The following is a 15,191-nucleotide window of genomic DNA, read 5'->3' on the forward strand; positions in this document are numbered from 1 at the left end:
GTTGAAATTGTCTGATGGCCTGAGTTGTCCAGAATTTTCAGATCTAGTAGAGACAACCTTAGAAACAGAACTATGTTTCTCCTTTGAGCAATTGGAGATATGAGTTAGGTTAGAGAAGAGAATGCATGGCTGTACAGAGAGAACGTCTCCAACTCCTCCCTCTTCTCCAGCTTGTCCCCTTTACCTCCCTGCAGATACCTCTTCTGTTCCTACCATCTTCTTTGCTTTGTGTTGCAGTGCAAAGCCAGATCTCGTTCTACTGGGAACTGCACAGATTTGCTACTTCTGTCTTCCTAGAGGAATTCAGTGAATGTGTATTGATTTTGAATAGCACTGTATGTTTCAGAAAAAATCTGCATTGGGGAAATGTCAGTTTTGATCCCTTTGGGCGTGTGTTTATCTGCTCTGACACCCTGGTCCTAGCATGATGGGCTTCACCCTATGTACCATTTCTCTCAGAGCTGGAAGGATCCTTGGAGATGATCTGGTCCAGAGCTCTGCCCTGGTTCATCTTCTGTACCGCACATCATTTCCTGAAATAGTGACCTATGTCTCAGGAGGTAGTGCATTTTGGTGTCAACCAAATATTTTCTATCAGAAAATATTCACTACCTTGTTATCATTTCAAGGGAACAAGTCCAATTTTACTTCCTTGAAAAGTTGAAGATGGCTCTACTGTTTTTCCCTTTCTTCCTGGAGCCTTTGAATTTTCTAGGCTAAATGTCCTCCATTCCTTTTTTGGAATGCTTTTCCTCCCAAATTTCTGCCTGTTCTCTGATGATATCTCCATTGTGTTTATCTCCTTCTTAAAGTTTACCAGACATTACAAAAGTATTCTGGTGTGGAAGAGAAAGGGACTTTTGACTCCCTTGCTCTAAGTGCTTTGCTTCTGTTCACGCAATCTGAGATTGCATTAGGCTCTTTGGCATTCACCGTACCCGTTGACTCATAACCCATGTGTGGCCAACCAAAATGGCAGATTCTTTTAAATACAGAATGGCAAGTTGCTTGTTCTCCTTTTCTAAATTTTGCTGTTGACTTTTTGAACTAAAGGAAGAATATGTATCTTTTCTAATTTCCATTTTTAGATTCCTAGTGCCATCTAATCCTACCTCAACTATTTTACATTCTGATTTTTCCATGTGTTACATCTGTTGCTGCTTGTGTCCTGTTGTCTAGGAATATGATGAATAACTCTCTTTGTTCTCATTCAAGTCATTGATTACTGTAGGACCAAGATTTGAAGCTTGGATCAGTTGCCTAGAGATTATCAAACCCTTCAGACACTACCCCTAGAATCTTAGAGAACTACCAGCTTTTCTTGTTACCAATGTTAGTGTCACTGGGTCCTGTTTTTGGAGGACTTATCTTTTCTTCAACAGACATCTGCTGAATCCAGTGGACTATCCACAGATAAGTTGTGGATATGTGCCGCAGTCTGGCTGGGCACAATTCAAGAGCCACTTATCAAGCAGAAAGGAACTTTATTTTTAGAACACACGCACAGGGCACCACACAGCTCTTCAGGAATTCCCTCAGAGCCCAACTGCCACCACCAGCTTCCCACAAGCCTCTCCACCCCCCACCCCACTCCTCCTGCTCTTGAGGCCGATTTGCTGGGTCGCATGGGCGGAGCCAATAAAAGTCCCCCAATGAGCAGCTCTGTGGCCTGAAAGGGCAGGGAAACAGCCCAATGAGCATCACGGCAGAGGAGCCAATCAGCTGGCAGCTGGAAGTTTGCTGGGGCCCCTTTGACTGTGGCTCTCAACAGATATGGAAGTCTCTACTCAAATACTCTCTTCTAATCTCATGGTTTCCTGGACTAGAACATACTTTTAAAAGAGACCTTGGAGGTCTTTTGAAAGATTAAAACATCTTTTGAAAGAGACCTTAGAGGCTGTTTAATTCATTCATAGATAAATGGGTTGATTGATTCAATCATTCAACCATGCCAATCACTGTTCAAGGTGCTGAGATAGAGAGATGTACAAAACAATGTAAAACTTCTGTTGTGGAGAATAATCCGATCCTGAAAGGTGAGGTGACTTCGAGTTTGCACACCCTTGTTGCCCCATGCAGTTCTCCTTCTACAGTGCTATCATGTGCTGTTGTGATAATCTTCCATTTGGGAAGGCCTCCAGTTTTGAAGAATTAATTCATAGATGAATCTTCTAATTTTTCTGGAAGTTGTACTCATGAGAAACCCAAGGAAGGAGGCTAACAGAGGTGGCTAACCTAGTTTTTCTATCACTAGAACTTTTTGGTGAACTTTTTGGTCATCCTATTTCTGAACCAGAGAATAACCACAAGGTTGAGGGGTGAACCATTGATGTCTGGGAGTTAGTGTAAGAAGAATTCATTCTTCTTAAATGCCTGTCATGACTGCAGCTCCAAGGAAATACAAAAAAAAAAATGGCTTAATTTTCAGAAACCCTAGAAATGTCTAGATTCTGATCCTGTGAGATGGAGATCAACAAAGATGAATGTTTCTTTGAGTTAGTTCTGAGTGATAGCTGATATGATTTCAGGCAGTGCATGGATGATATCTGTTAATTCCAACTTAGACTGTAGTTTCATAGATATTGTTACTAAAAAGGATGTTAAATAGGAAAAAAGGCAATTAAAGAAAACATCATCTTACATGGATAGGGTAAAGTTGTGAGAATAATTTGTGAATCATTGAAGACTGGAAAATACTGGTAAAAGAGAAAGAGTTTTGAGCCCTGTGTAAAGATTGTTTTGGTAACAAATTCAGGCTCTATCCCTCATTAAATATGAACCTTTGGTAAGTTTTGATTATTTCTGGTGCTCTATTTACCTAAAATGTGGAGATTAGCTACCCTGAGGATGGTTGAATGTTAAATGAGATGATTTCTGTGGCTGTCTGGTAGAGAGCTCCTAACCCGTAGTTGATTCATAATAAGTCTGAGCTGCTCCACTTCCCTGTTGTTCCTGGTTGTTTGACCTTGGCCTTGGCTACACTTTGCCTGGACTACCCTCTCTGGGCCTCAGGTTTCCTTGCCTCAAAATTGAGATTTGGCAAAAACAACCCAAAGATGCTTGGAAACTTGGGAGGACAGTCAGGACCAAACCGTGTGCCTGACCTCTAGACTCTGTCCCCTTCATAGGCCCTTTTCCTGGTTCTATCCCAGGCACAACCCAATAGCAGGCAGGGTAGGCAATCAGTTCGTCTTCATGGGATGAAGCTAAGAGAAAATAAAATAGCTGCCCTTTCTCCTTCACACAGTGTTGAAAGGGTCAGGTTAAATTGGTTACAAAAATTAAAAAATCCAGCACATGTAATAGTAGAATTGATTCCCTTGTATGAACCCAGGTCAGCAGGGCTCAAAGTTAATACTAATTAATAGAAATTCTTAAAACAGTCTCAACTTTCACAAAGTTTATTTTTCAGAACTTTACCTTGAACCAAGAGGCATAATGTGCATTTACTGGGAAACTAGCTGTTTCACTTTCATGGCCCCTTGCAACCTGCTCTGAGGAGTCTTAGCAATGTATTTACACATTCTTTCATAAAGTCTGCCCCCACGTTGTGTCATTTCTGAGCCTCACAAACCTGCATCTGCTCCTGCCGGGGCACTGGGAAGGAGGAAGAACTGGCTCCTTCCTCAGCCTTCTCCCTGGCCTTGCCCTTCAGCCTTACTCTCCACCCACAGCCACCTGCCTCACTGTGTCCCTGCTCCAATGAATCTGTCCTTTCCAGGAAGGGTTAACAGCAGAAACTGGACCAAGCTAAGGCCTTCCTGGTGGGGCTGGTACTTCCAGAATCAGGATGGGGCTGGAAAAGGAGGTGGCCTTTTGTCTGTAATGTCTTTACTGCTATTTTTCCTTTTCTGTGACTCCAAGTGCATTGCTTAGTGATGCCTAATGGTCTCATTTCCCTGCTTCCTGCGAGCGTTTCTGCTCAGGCATCCATTTTTCCCAGTGCTTGCTCCTCTCCCAAATCCTGGAATCTTGACTTCAGGCTCCCCTTCAATTCCAGGTGGCTCCATGGACACAGACCCCACTTGAGTGGGTACCTCTGTGTAGCGGTCAGGGCTTTCTGCTTGCCCTGGAAGTTGGAAAATGCATATGCTGGGGCTGAGGCTTCTTGCCTCTCTGGGGTAGATCATCCATCCTCTCGGCTTTTCTAATCCCCTACCCCCCATTTCCATAATTAGCTGGGCTCTTGTCCGTTGCTGTGTCCCCCATGGTGGCTCCACGAGTTTCACCATTGCTTATGCTGATCTGGAGATAGTTCCTGAGCATTTATGGGTCCTGTGGAGTTTTTCTATCTTTTATCACTGTGACCATATAGATAGGGCCATGGGTTCTGTGATATGGCAGGATGTCAGATAGCCAATCTCCCCTATGAGTAGGACTCAGCCAAGATCCTGGCTCTTAGTTTTCCCAGGTGTCTGGCCCTGTCCCAAGTTAGGGCAACACAGACACCTTTTAACTACAGAAGACCATTGGTTACTTTGTGGGATTGCAGATCCTTTTCTGCACCTGTGGAATTTGGCCATGAAGGGTAGATGGGTCAGCTGAGGGATGCCTTCCAGCTATACCCAAGGCTGGCAAGTTATACATTTCTGGATGTGCATGTACCTCATGGTGCATGTGAATGGCACTTTCCATGAGAATTGTACTCTATATGGCGTTTTTTTTAAATTTTTATTCTAATTTTTTATTCATGACAGCAGAATGCATTACAATTCATATTACACATATGGAGCACAATTTTTCATATCTCTGATTGTATACAATGTATATTCACACCATTTATGTCTTTGGTAATGATGTCCATTTCATTCCACCGTCTTTTCTACCCCATGCCTCCTCCCTTACCCTCCCAACCCTCTGCCCTATCTAGGGTTTGTCTATTCCTCCCATGCTCCCCCTCCCAACCCCCTATGAATCAGCCTCCTTATATCAGAGAAAACATTCAGCATTTGTTTTTGGGGATTGGCTGACTTTACTTAGCATTTTATTCTCCAACTTCATGCAACAAATGGTGTTTTTTGAAGAGCAGTGCCATATGGATCCCAACATCCTGATTTTTCTATCTCTTCAGCTAGGTTTTGTGTTGAGTCAATGGAGTGGTCGTCATTTTCCGTATATTCAGCGTACAATCTGGCTTGTTTGACCTTTCTAATGGCGCTCAATTCAAGGTTGTTGTGCAAATTTTGCTGGACTTGACTTAGGGAATAGGGTCATAATTTTCTGCCTGTCAATCTAGGTAATACCTAGAAATCATGGTATGGGCCTTTGATTCTGCTTTAATCTTTGAAAGCCTAGAAGATATGAGTTCCAGGGGGCCGGTGGATGTGGTGACATGGCAAGGTAGTTGGCTGTGGTCAGCATTTGAAGAAAGGGCTATAAAATTAACATGGTGTAAATATCCCCTAAGCTGTACAATTTGGTGAACTGACATGGCAGCCAGGCTGCCTGAGTTCACATCCTGCTTCTGGGTGCTGCTTACCAGCTACTTGCCCTTGGATAATTTCATAACATCTCTGTATCTCAATTTCCCCCAAATGGGATAATAGCACCTTCTTTGGGGATGGTTTAGCAAATAAATGAATTAAGAAGGGGAAAGCACTTAGTACATGGTAAGTACTAGGCTTCTGCCTTGATTTACTGCATTTTCATAGTCATCATGGAATGTAGGGGATTTAATTTTTTTTTCTACTCAAATGAAGCTTGCAAGGGGCCGCAGTAGGAACAAAGTTCTAGTCTTAGTCTTAAGTGCTCTGCTGTTTATTATATCCTAAAGAGAGCTGCCTGGAAGAGCCAGAAACTTCCCTAAGGGGTCACAGGGCTCTAGGTATGAACAGGCTGGGGTGAGAAAGGAGACAGAGGGCCAGACTTCCTCCCCTTCCTGGTTCTATGGGTAACAGGCACGGGGACGGGTAACATGTCCCAAGTCCCATCTATAACGAACTTCCTGTGACTCATAGCCACTTCTCCTTTCTTGCCTGAAGTCCCTCATTCCATTCAAGCAGCTGCTGAAGTTGAGGTTGTAGTTCTAAACTTCATTTTCTGTCCTTGGGTACCCACCCCATGTGTCATCTTATAGGGAGATCTGATGACATATGTGTTAGAATTTGTCATCAAAATGGAAATCCCTTGAAATCTTTGCGTGCACTTGTCAAAAGTTTAGGATGGAGACCTTAAGAATTTCATGATTTGAAACCTTTCCACCTACCATGAGAAGGTTTTCCCAGACCTGTCAAAGCTAGGGCTGTGTCCCTGAGTACAGGCCGTTGGTTTTCATCAGGGCAGGAGCCTGGCCCCAGCTGGGTTGTAAGCAGGGGGGTGTAGCGCTCCACTGCAGTGTTGAAATATTGCTTGAACTAAATCAAATCAAAGGTCAGCTTTACCCAGACGAGAATAGAAAACACAATTGCATTCAATTACAGAACGGCATGTACCCCACCAATATCAGATTGCTTTAAAACTTTTTTGAATTGTTAACATCAAAAACTGTGTTGCATGTCCCCTGCTTTTCCAGTGTAAGATTTCTTTACCCCTTAGGTGGCAAAGAGCCCCTGGGGGTCCAGTTTATTTCTTGCTGAGAGCCTCCCCATTTCTCATTCTTCCATCACTGTTGCATTGAGGCACAAAAAGACGATCATAGAGCGACTCTTTGTACAACAGACCAGGTTGCACCAGGTAATGATGCTGTTTTATGTCTTAAATGGATTATTTAATTAAAGGCTTAAAACAGCTGGTTGGTGGTATGATCCCCATTTTATTTACCATTAAAATGAGGCTTCAAAGGGTTCTGTCTGCTGCCCCGGACCACAGAGTAAAGTTGTAAGTTGAATCCAGGTCTGTGTGACTCCAAGCTCAGCCTCTTTATGCTATGTTGTCATGTCATCCAACACCAGGAAGTATGGGCAGCAATACTAGCTTTCAATTAAGCATTTTTAGAGAGTGAAAAATTCATTTAATTGCTAATAAAGTGGAAGGGACCAAAGCTTTGTAGCTGAAGCTGTTTGTGTTCAAATATGCCACTCGCTGGTTCTGTGACCTTGAGCAAGATGTTAACTTCCAGATCTGTTTCCTTGCGTGAGACATGGGAGTAATAATACCTTTCTTATAAGCTTGCTTTAGGGATTCTGGAAAATAATATAAGGTGTCCAAGGCTTAGTAAATATGAATCGCCTTTCTTTCTCTGCCCACAAAATACTACCATGTCTTTAACAAGTGTTATTAATTTTAGAAGTTAGGAAAAATTAAGCTATTTGTACATTATGTATATTAACAATTCTTCCTAGACCAGCCCTGGACAAAAGTCCATCGAAGTCCCTAATTTGTAGGCCCATCTTTCTTTCCTTCCTTTTGTTCCCTGGACCTTGAAGGTCCTCGCAGGATAATTCTAGCCCTGTGTTATGTGGTGTTTGGAGTTCTTGGCCCCATGTTTAGTCAGAGCATCTCACCTGTGATAACTGAATGCCTCTAACTCTTTCTTCTCCTCAGCTCCTCTTCTCTCGCTCCCCTTCTGTTTGATTCAGCCTTTCTCATTTCTGGACTCTGCATTTCTTCCTACTTTAGACTCTTACCCTCTCTTCACCGCTTTATCTTCTGGGCTTCCTCTTCCCTCTCTCTGCCTCTCTGGTCTTCCCAAAGTGTTCTCTGTATAACGTTCTCTTATCAGCTATTGTGATTTGGACCCTTGTTTCTTCCTGTCTTTCTGTTTAGGTTCAGAACTCTTTTGGGCTCATGTGACCTCCTCAGTATTAACTTTCATTTCTTCTGGGCTTCCCCAGCCAGCCTGAGGGTGCTCATAGCCTTCTGTCCAGTGTGACCTGTCAGATCTCAGCCTTTCTGATAAAGGCTCCTTATTACCATTCAGGTTCCTACCAGTGGACATCAGTCGTTATTCCAGTGGCTTCCAACAACCTTTCCTACCAGTCAGACCTGGGTATTGTCTTAGTCTGTTTGGATTGCCATTACAAAAATACCCAAAACTGAGAAATTTTACACAATAGAAATTTATTTCTCTGGAGGCTGGGAAATCTGGAATGAAGGTGTTGCAGATTCAGTGTCTGGTGAGGGCTGCTTTCTGTTTCCAAGATGGCACCTTGTCACTGCATCCTATGGGAAGGACAAACACTGTGTCCTCACATGGCAGAAGGTACTAAGGGGGACATAACCTACCCTAATCTTGAGGGTTCTACCTTTATGACTTATTACCTCTTTAAGGTCCCACCTCTTAATACTATCACATTGGTGGTGAAGTTTCAACAGAGGAACTTTCCAATGTTCAAATCATAGCAGGTGTGTTACTGTCTTAGGAGATGAATGTGGGGAAACAAATGAGGACACTTTCTACCCCCATCTCAGTGTTGACAGACTATAGTGGCAGACGGGGCTGGAGGCTCACCACTCTGCTTACCCTCTGCCCACCTCTTCTTGGAAGGGAAGGGACTGTGCCTTCATATGACACCTCTTTTGTTACAGGGGCCTGCCTTTGGGCAACATTGAAAAAGGTCTCACTCCTTTCAACCAAAGCACTAGTGTTTTGGGTACAGTAGCTATTTAGGAGTTGGTTGAATGAGTGTACATTCACATGTGTAAAATTCTTTAAGAAACATGTGGTTCCTAAGGCTATATCACTTCCATTGGTCTAAAGAGAAGACTCTGGCTTCCCTAGTACGTTCTGCAAAGATTCAGGGCACATAACCATAAACAGTCTGGTTTCTCTTGGGAACTCTTCACGTAATTGTCATAATGACTTTATCAACCTTTATTTTGAGCATATTTAATTTTCAGCCTGATTTTCCCTTTCCATTATGTGTGAGTCAGTATTTAGGGTAGTTAACACACTTGGGTGCTATTAATGCTTGCGTAACCCACACTCGGAGGAAGGTAGACCTTCATTTACAAATACGGAGGCTCAGAGAGCCTAACAAGTGACTTTCCCAAGCCCATGAAACTGGAAAACTCTGAAACTGAGATTCGAACCAGGTTAGCCAGACTCCAAAGCCTGAGTTCTCTCAGGCCTTGAGACTCCTCAGCAAGCCTTTACTGTAGAGAAAGAAACTAATTCAGGTCCCAGATGACCAGCAGGGAGGTCTAAAGGCCATGTGCCCCATCTGTGTGTGCTCCCTGTCTCCTGCCCCTGCCTGAGGGAGTCCCACCAGGGAGCAGCCTGTCAGTGCCTTTCCCGTTCTCTAACTTAGAACATCAAGGTCTTCCCAGAGAGGGCTCAGTCATCTTACCCCCTGAAGAAAGTAGAGCCCCTGCATCAGGAAAACAAACCAACAGAACACAAGGATACCCTAGAAGACAGCAGAGCATATTTGTTGCCAGCCCCTTTGTAGCAGAGAAATGTTCCAAGGTCTTGGTTTTTAGGCCAGACAAGTTTAGGCACAGCCAGCCTGTCTCCTCCGTGCCCTTCCACCCCTCCCCTGGCCATAATCACTGCTCATTTGACATGGCCAGGTCTGGGAGACCCAGCCCCTCCAGCAGGGTGTCCTTTTAAGAAGAGTATCTGGGCCTCCAGTGCTGAGTGATCTCTTTCTTTGCTTCTGCTTTTTAAAATTTGCCTTCTCCGCCCTCTTCTCAAGATGCTGATTGCTGTGGTTCCTTTTCACGGGGAGCCCAAGGCTGGGGAGATCTTGAAACCTGAGCTGGGTCCTGGAGGGCATTGACCGCTAGTAACCCCAGCCAGCTCGCCTGGCCTGCCTGAGGACGTCCCTCCTCCGCTTTCCGCTGCCCTCCCTTGTCCCCCTCCTCTGCTCCTCCCTCCCTCTCTTTCTGCATCCCTTCTCCCTCATGGTTCTCTGTTTCAGAGGTGGTGGCTGGCCTTGGCTGGGAAGGCTGCCCGGAGAGAAGGGAAAGAACACTAAGTGGCCAAGAAAGCATCCCCTGAGGCAGGGCCTCGCCTCTCCACACCCCTTTGCCTGCCTTGAAGCCCTTCCTTAGTGTGGGCAGAGAGGCCCTGCCTCTATGGATGGCGAGGAACTGAGGATTCTGCCTAGCTCTTCCCCAGCCCACAACACACACATTTCACCTGTTTGTTCTTTGTCAACACTAAGTTCTTTTTGATTTTGCTTTTCCTTTCTCCTTTCCTTTGCTCTGCCACACTGCACTCATGGCAAAAGTTTCTGGGGAATTGGTAGGCCCCTATTTGCTCTTCCAGGCAAAACCAAACCAAGAAGGCTGAGCTCAGTGGTACTTTGGTCAGTACTGAAGACACTGTGGTAGGAGAGCTCTCTTGGCCCTCTGCTGGAGAGCAGCTTTCAGTCTTCCCTGAGGGAAGCAGGGACTCAGGTTTAGTTTAGCAAGTATCCTGGCTCCCCGTCCCTGCGTCTGTGACAGTGGTCATACCTTCTCAGTTTCCCGTGTAAATATGTGAAGCCAGTCAGCCCTTCCCCAGAGCCAAGCACTTTCACATTTCTGATCTTTGGTTTTCACAATAATTTGTGGATATTATTAGCTTCATGTTTACATCCAAGGAAATTGAGGCCCAGAAAGACCAAGAAAAGGGGGAAAGAGTTTCATGTTACAGTTCAGCTCTTCTGATGCTCTCTCCAGTTTTTATTTGACCTTGTACTCCTCTCAGTACCACAAGTAAGAATACCTCAGAGATCCCACCCACAAGTTTTATACTTGATAAAATCCAGTTCCATGTCATCTCGTTTGATCAAACTTAAGTGACCTAGTACTGTCCTTTGCATTAAGTATTCCTAGTCGGCTGGGAATGGCTGGTCTTTCTTGGTGGTCATCTTCTACCTGTCTCCATCCTTGCAGAGACCAGCAGATGTGATTGGTGGGAGTTGATTCTCTGTAAAATGCTAGATTTATTTGTTCTTTTATAAAGTTCTGAATAGACAAGTCAGTCTGCTTCAACCTTTCCTTTGCCTTGTAGACAGTATCACCAGCAAGAATTCGTCAGTTCTATCAGCTCAGGAACTCAGCCAGGCAAATATACAATATGCCCGTACATATGCACACACATACGTGTATAAATGTAATTGGACCGTGAGTGAATACAGCCCGTCAGCATATTTGGCAAAGTCACTTCTCTGTTCCTATCTCTTCTGCGTATGCTTCCCTGACCTTCCCACCCTTAAACTAGGTTAGGGACCCTGTTCTGTGCCCCCATAACAACCTGAATTTAGGGTTAATTTAGGATTGAATTTAGGAATGATATTGGTAATTCCTAGAAAGACTGATAATATTATCCATTCTTTTATGGAGCATCTTACTCAGTGCCGGGAACTATCCTGGGCCTACAAGTATGTTCTGTCATTCGACCCCAAGCTCAGCCCAGTGAAGCAAATGCCAGTGACATTTTCATTTCATCATGTATTGACTCAGCCTCCCTCTGTTCTGTTCTCTGCTCTGCTCCCAGCTACTACTTAACCCGATTCTTCTCTTGACCTGCACTAATGTGACCCAGTGGGCTTAGAGGAACTTGAGTTCCATCTGCTGTAGCTTTCCCTCCAACCCTCCACAGTGGTAGTTTCCCAGATCACATCATTCATTAATTTATTCACTCATTTGTATTTGTTCATTTGTTCATTCATGCATTCATTCATTCACCGAGTGCTCCTCTGTGCCAGGCATTGCTGGCTTTGGAGTTACAAATCCTGGTCTTCAACACATTTCTAGTGTTCTGGGAGAAAGATGTACACACAGACAACTGTGCAGTATTTGGGGGAAATGAAGTTGCTGTCAGGAGACAGAAGAGGGTTCCTAACCTAGTTTGAAGGTGGGTAGGTGGGAAGTTCAGGGAAGGCTTCCTGGAGGTGGTGACTCATGGGCCCAGTCATAAAGGAGTGAGAGAAGGATGGCCGCTTCAGACATCTGGTGTTCACACTACTCTTGGCTCCCTTACTTGTTTTCTAGCAGGTACAGAGTCACCCTGCTCTGTCCTCACACACACCCCTCTCCTCTCTTCTTCCTCCCTACTTCTGAAATCTTAAGTTTTGAGGAATCTCTTCTCTCTGAATTTATTTGCTATTTTATTCATTCATTCATAAACAATAATTGAGGACCTATTGTGTGCACAGCACTCTGAGTACATGAGTACAGGATGACTTCATCCTTGCCATCAGGGGAGATCTTACTCTTTCCTCAGCAGCTTCTGGGGATTTGGGGCTGTTGGGTTCTTTCTAGAACTTGTCCCCTGCAATTCCCATGAAGCACTTGCAGATAAACCTCATCTTGGACAAATGCTTCTATTAACTCTCTTCCTTGGGCTTTCTTATCTCTCCTTTTGCTCTCTTGAGTCAAATGTGCCTCTTTGTCTTCCTTATCAGCCCAGAAAGTTCCTTGAAGGCAGGACTGTGTCTTCGTCTTCTTTACAGTGCATCGTTGTACAGTGGTAAACCTGAAGGAAATTGTCTCTTCAATAACAAAATATTACCACTTATTAAGCACCTGTCATGAGCCAGCTGCTCATTATTCATGCTTTACATATGAATCTCTCCAGTCCACACGTCTTCAATAGGTGGGGACTGTTACATTCATTCACAGGCAGGAAAACTCCATCTCAGGAAGGCCAAGTGCACTTCTGTGGTCATATAGCCAATTCATGGGAGTGGGTACTACCAAATTTAGGTTTTTCTAGTTCTAACCCCTGATTTTTTTTCCCTCTGCATATTATTGTTTTTCAAACTTGGTCAGAGTCACCTAGAAAGTTTTTTTTTTTTTTAAATTCTGGTATGCCTGAGTCTTACCCCTAGCAGTTCTGATTAGGCATTCTGGGGTGTGGCCTAGGCTTTGGGAATTTTTTGTAAAGCTTCCAGGTGAGTCTAGCATGCAGCCAAGACTGAGAATCAGCTTACAGTACCACGTTGCCTTCCTGTGTCCACATGAGTGCAGCTGTCAGGGGTGATGTGAGACTGAGCCAGCATGTGTAGATATCCATGTGACCAGACTGTGAGTTCTTCATAGCCAGGGCTCTTTGGCTCTCTGTGCCGCTTCCCCACCGGGCCATCCTACCACACCACGCACGTGCACTGACAAAGGTTGTTGACTATTTAACCAGCCTCTTGGTTCTTGTGCCTCATCCAGGGGATAGGCGGTTAGAGTTTGATCATATCCAGCTGTTTTCATCCTCAGAGCCTGTTGACATAACAGAAGAGTCTTATAAACATGCTGAGCACATTTGCTGGTCCCAAGAGTGTTGCTGGATGACCTAGGCCCATTGAAAGTGCAGTCTGGGTCAGCCTCCCACATTTCTGCCGCCCTTTGTGGGAAGGAGGGGGTTGTTCTGCAGTTCCTTGGCACAGTGCTGTGCACTGCCCTGGCTCTGCTTGGGAGGAGAGTGTGGCTGAACCGGTTGATGAGTTAGTTCACATGTTTATTTTGTTCTGTCAAGGGTTTATGGGGACTCTTTTTGGCCCCTCAATTTTGGGGGTAAAGCACAACTAGGTGAAATGACCTGGTAAATAAAGATGCAGAACCAGGTTTCTGACTTGCTGGTGTTTTTTTTTTTTTTTTTTCCTATTGTTGTAGGATAGTCGGTGTTGGCCTTCTCAATGCTAGGCCTCAACTGAAGTCGCCACATACCTACCACTTTCCTTCCTGTTTACCCCTGTCATGGGTACTGGGAAGTCCTGGATCACTTTCTGTCCCTAGGAAGGCTGTTCTAGTGGCTTGAGGTCCTGGGGTGTGGCTTGGGGATGGTCCTGACTTCCCTAGGCTCTTCCTGGGCTTGCTCAGAGATGGAAGAAATCTGGGCTGTTGCTCAGATACTTGTGAATCTTTTCAGTCCTAATCCCATCTCCTGGTATTTATTATTTAGCTGTCATTCACTGAATGTTAATTCTGTGCTGGGCCCTGAAATGGGAATTGGGGACACTAATAAAACAAATATTCTGTGTCCTTATGGGCATGGTCAAGTGGAGTAGCATGTAAGTAAAACAGTGTTTCTTAAAACATGGCTCTCGGATCCCCTGCCTTAGAAGTACAAGGCAGTTAATTCAGATGTAGACTTGTGGGCCACCCTCTCCAGATCCATTTTTAGAATCTGTAAGGATTGAACCCCAAAACTGCATTTTAGCATACCCCCCTAAGTGAGTTTTAGGTGCAGTATGCATCATGTGTGAGGGGGAACACCAGGCTGGCGGCAGTTTGCAGGAGAACCTATTCTGAGAAAGACACTAAAAGGCCCAGGAACAGCTTCTGGGGGTCATGAGGAATCCCTAGGAGCTGGCCACATAGGTGTCATGGGGAATCATTTCTCTAGAGATGTGAATCTTTCTTAGTTATTTTTCTAGAACTCCATACAGTATTACTGAAATTTGCTTAAGGCAGAACATGCCTGGATCACACAGCTCTAATGGAAATCAGCATGGTCTGTAGGGTCCTAGCTGCTACTTTATGTCTGTGCTTGACCCTCTTAGTTTAGGATGAACTCACTAAGCCTCGCACTGGAACCCTGTGGTCAGATCAAACCTCTTCAGGGGAATCATTTGTGTTTGTAAAGTTTGCCCCCTAGAGGTCAATTTATATCTGGGCCTGGACAAGTGACTGCCCAGCCTGCCTTGAGGTCATGATGAGCTGGTTTTATCTTTATTGCAAACAAGAATTTAGACTATTAGGAGGATGGGGTGGAAAGAGAAGAGGTGGACAGTCAAATGAAATAAGACGGGGAAAGTGATATTATTTCAGAATCAGAGGGCCCCTCCAGGCATTTGCTTAGAAATCTCTTGTTTTAGAGATGAAGAAACTAAGGTTCAGAACAATGGCCTGAAATACCCATGTGACATGGTATCAGAAACATCCTCCAAATCTAGGCTCTAGAATTCCGGGTTCCTAACGAGTGCTTTTTCTGATTTGCATCACTGGATTGAAGCTTTTTCTAAATGTACCTGGAGGGCTTATTGTTTAATAGGAATCTATATGAAATCCTTTAGCAAGCAAATTATTTGGTAGGGACGATTTAAAGATATATGCCCATGTATTGTTCTAAGGCATGGCAAGCCTGGGCTTTAGAGCCTAACATCACATGTTTTGTTTCTAATTAAAATAAGACCAGGAGAGTGCTTTGATATGCATAATGTGTACACCAGTGGTCCCTGGCGGGCAGCATCAAATATCCCCTGGAAGCTTGTTAGAAATGCAGGTTCTCCAGCCCCATCCCAGGTCCACTGAATCAGAAATTCTGGGGCTGGGGTCCAGCCGTCTGTTCTGTCCCACTAGTGATTCTGATGCACATTAAAGTTTGA

At 44.5% G+C, this 15,191-nt stretch overlaps 1 protein-coding gene across 2 annotated transcripts in view; it reads left to right on the top strand.

Annotated features, from left to right (window-relative positions):
• The window catches only part of ABCA1 (ATP binding cassette subfamily A member 1), a 132,317-nt gene that overhangs the window by 38,477 nt on the left and 78,649 nt on the right, over window positions 1-15,191 (top strand). The gene's annotated exons all lie outside the window — the stretch shown is intronic.

This window comes from Spermophilus citellus (assembly GCF_964194105.1).
Source record: "Spermophilus citellus genome assembly, chromosome: 2".
NCBI lineage: Eukaryota > Metazoa > Chordata > Mammalia > Rodentia > Sciuridae > Spermophilus > Spermophilus citellus.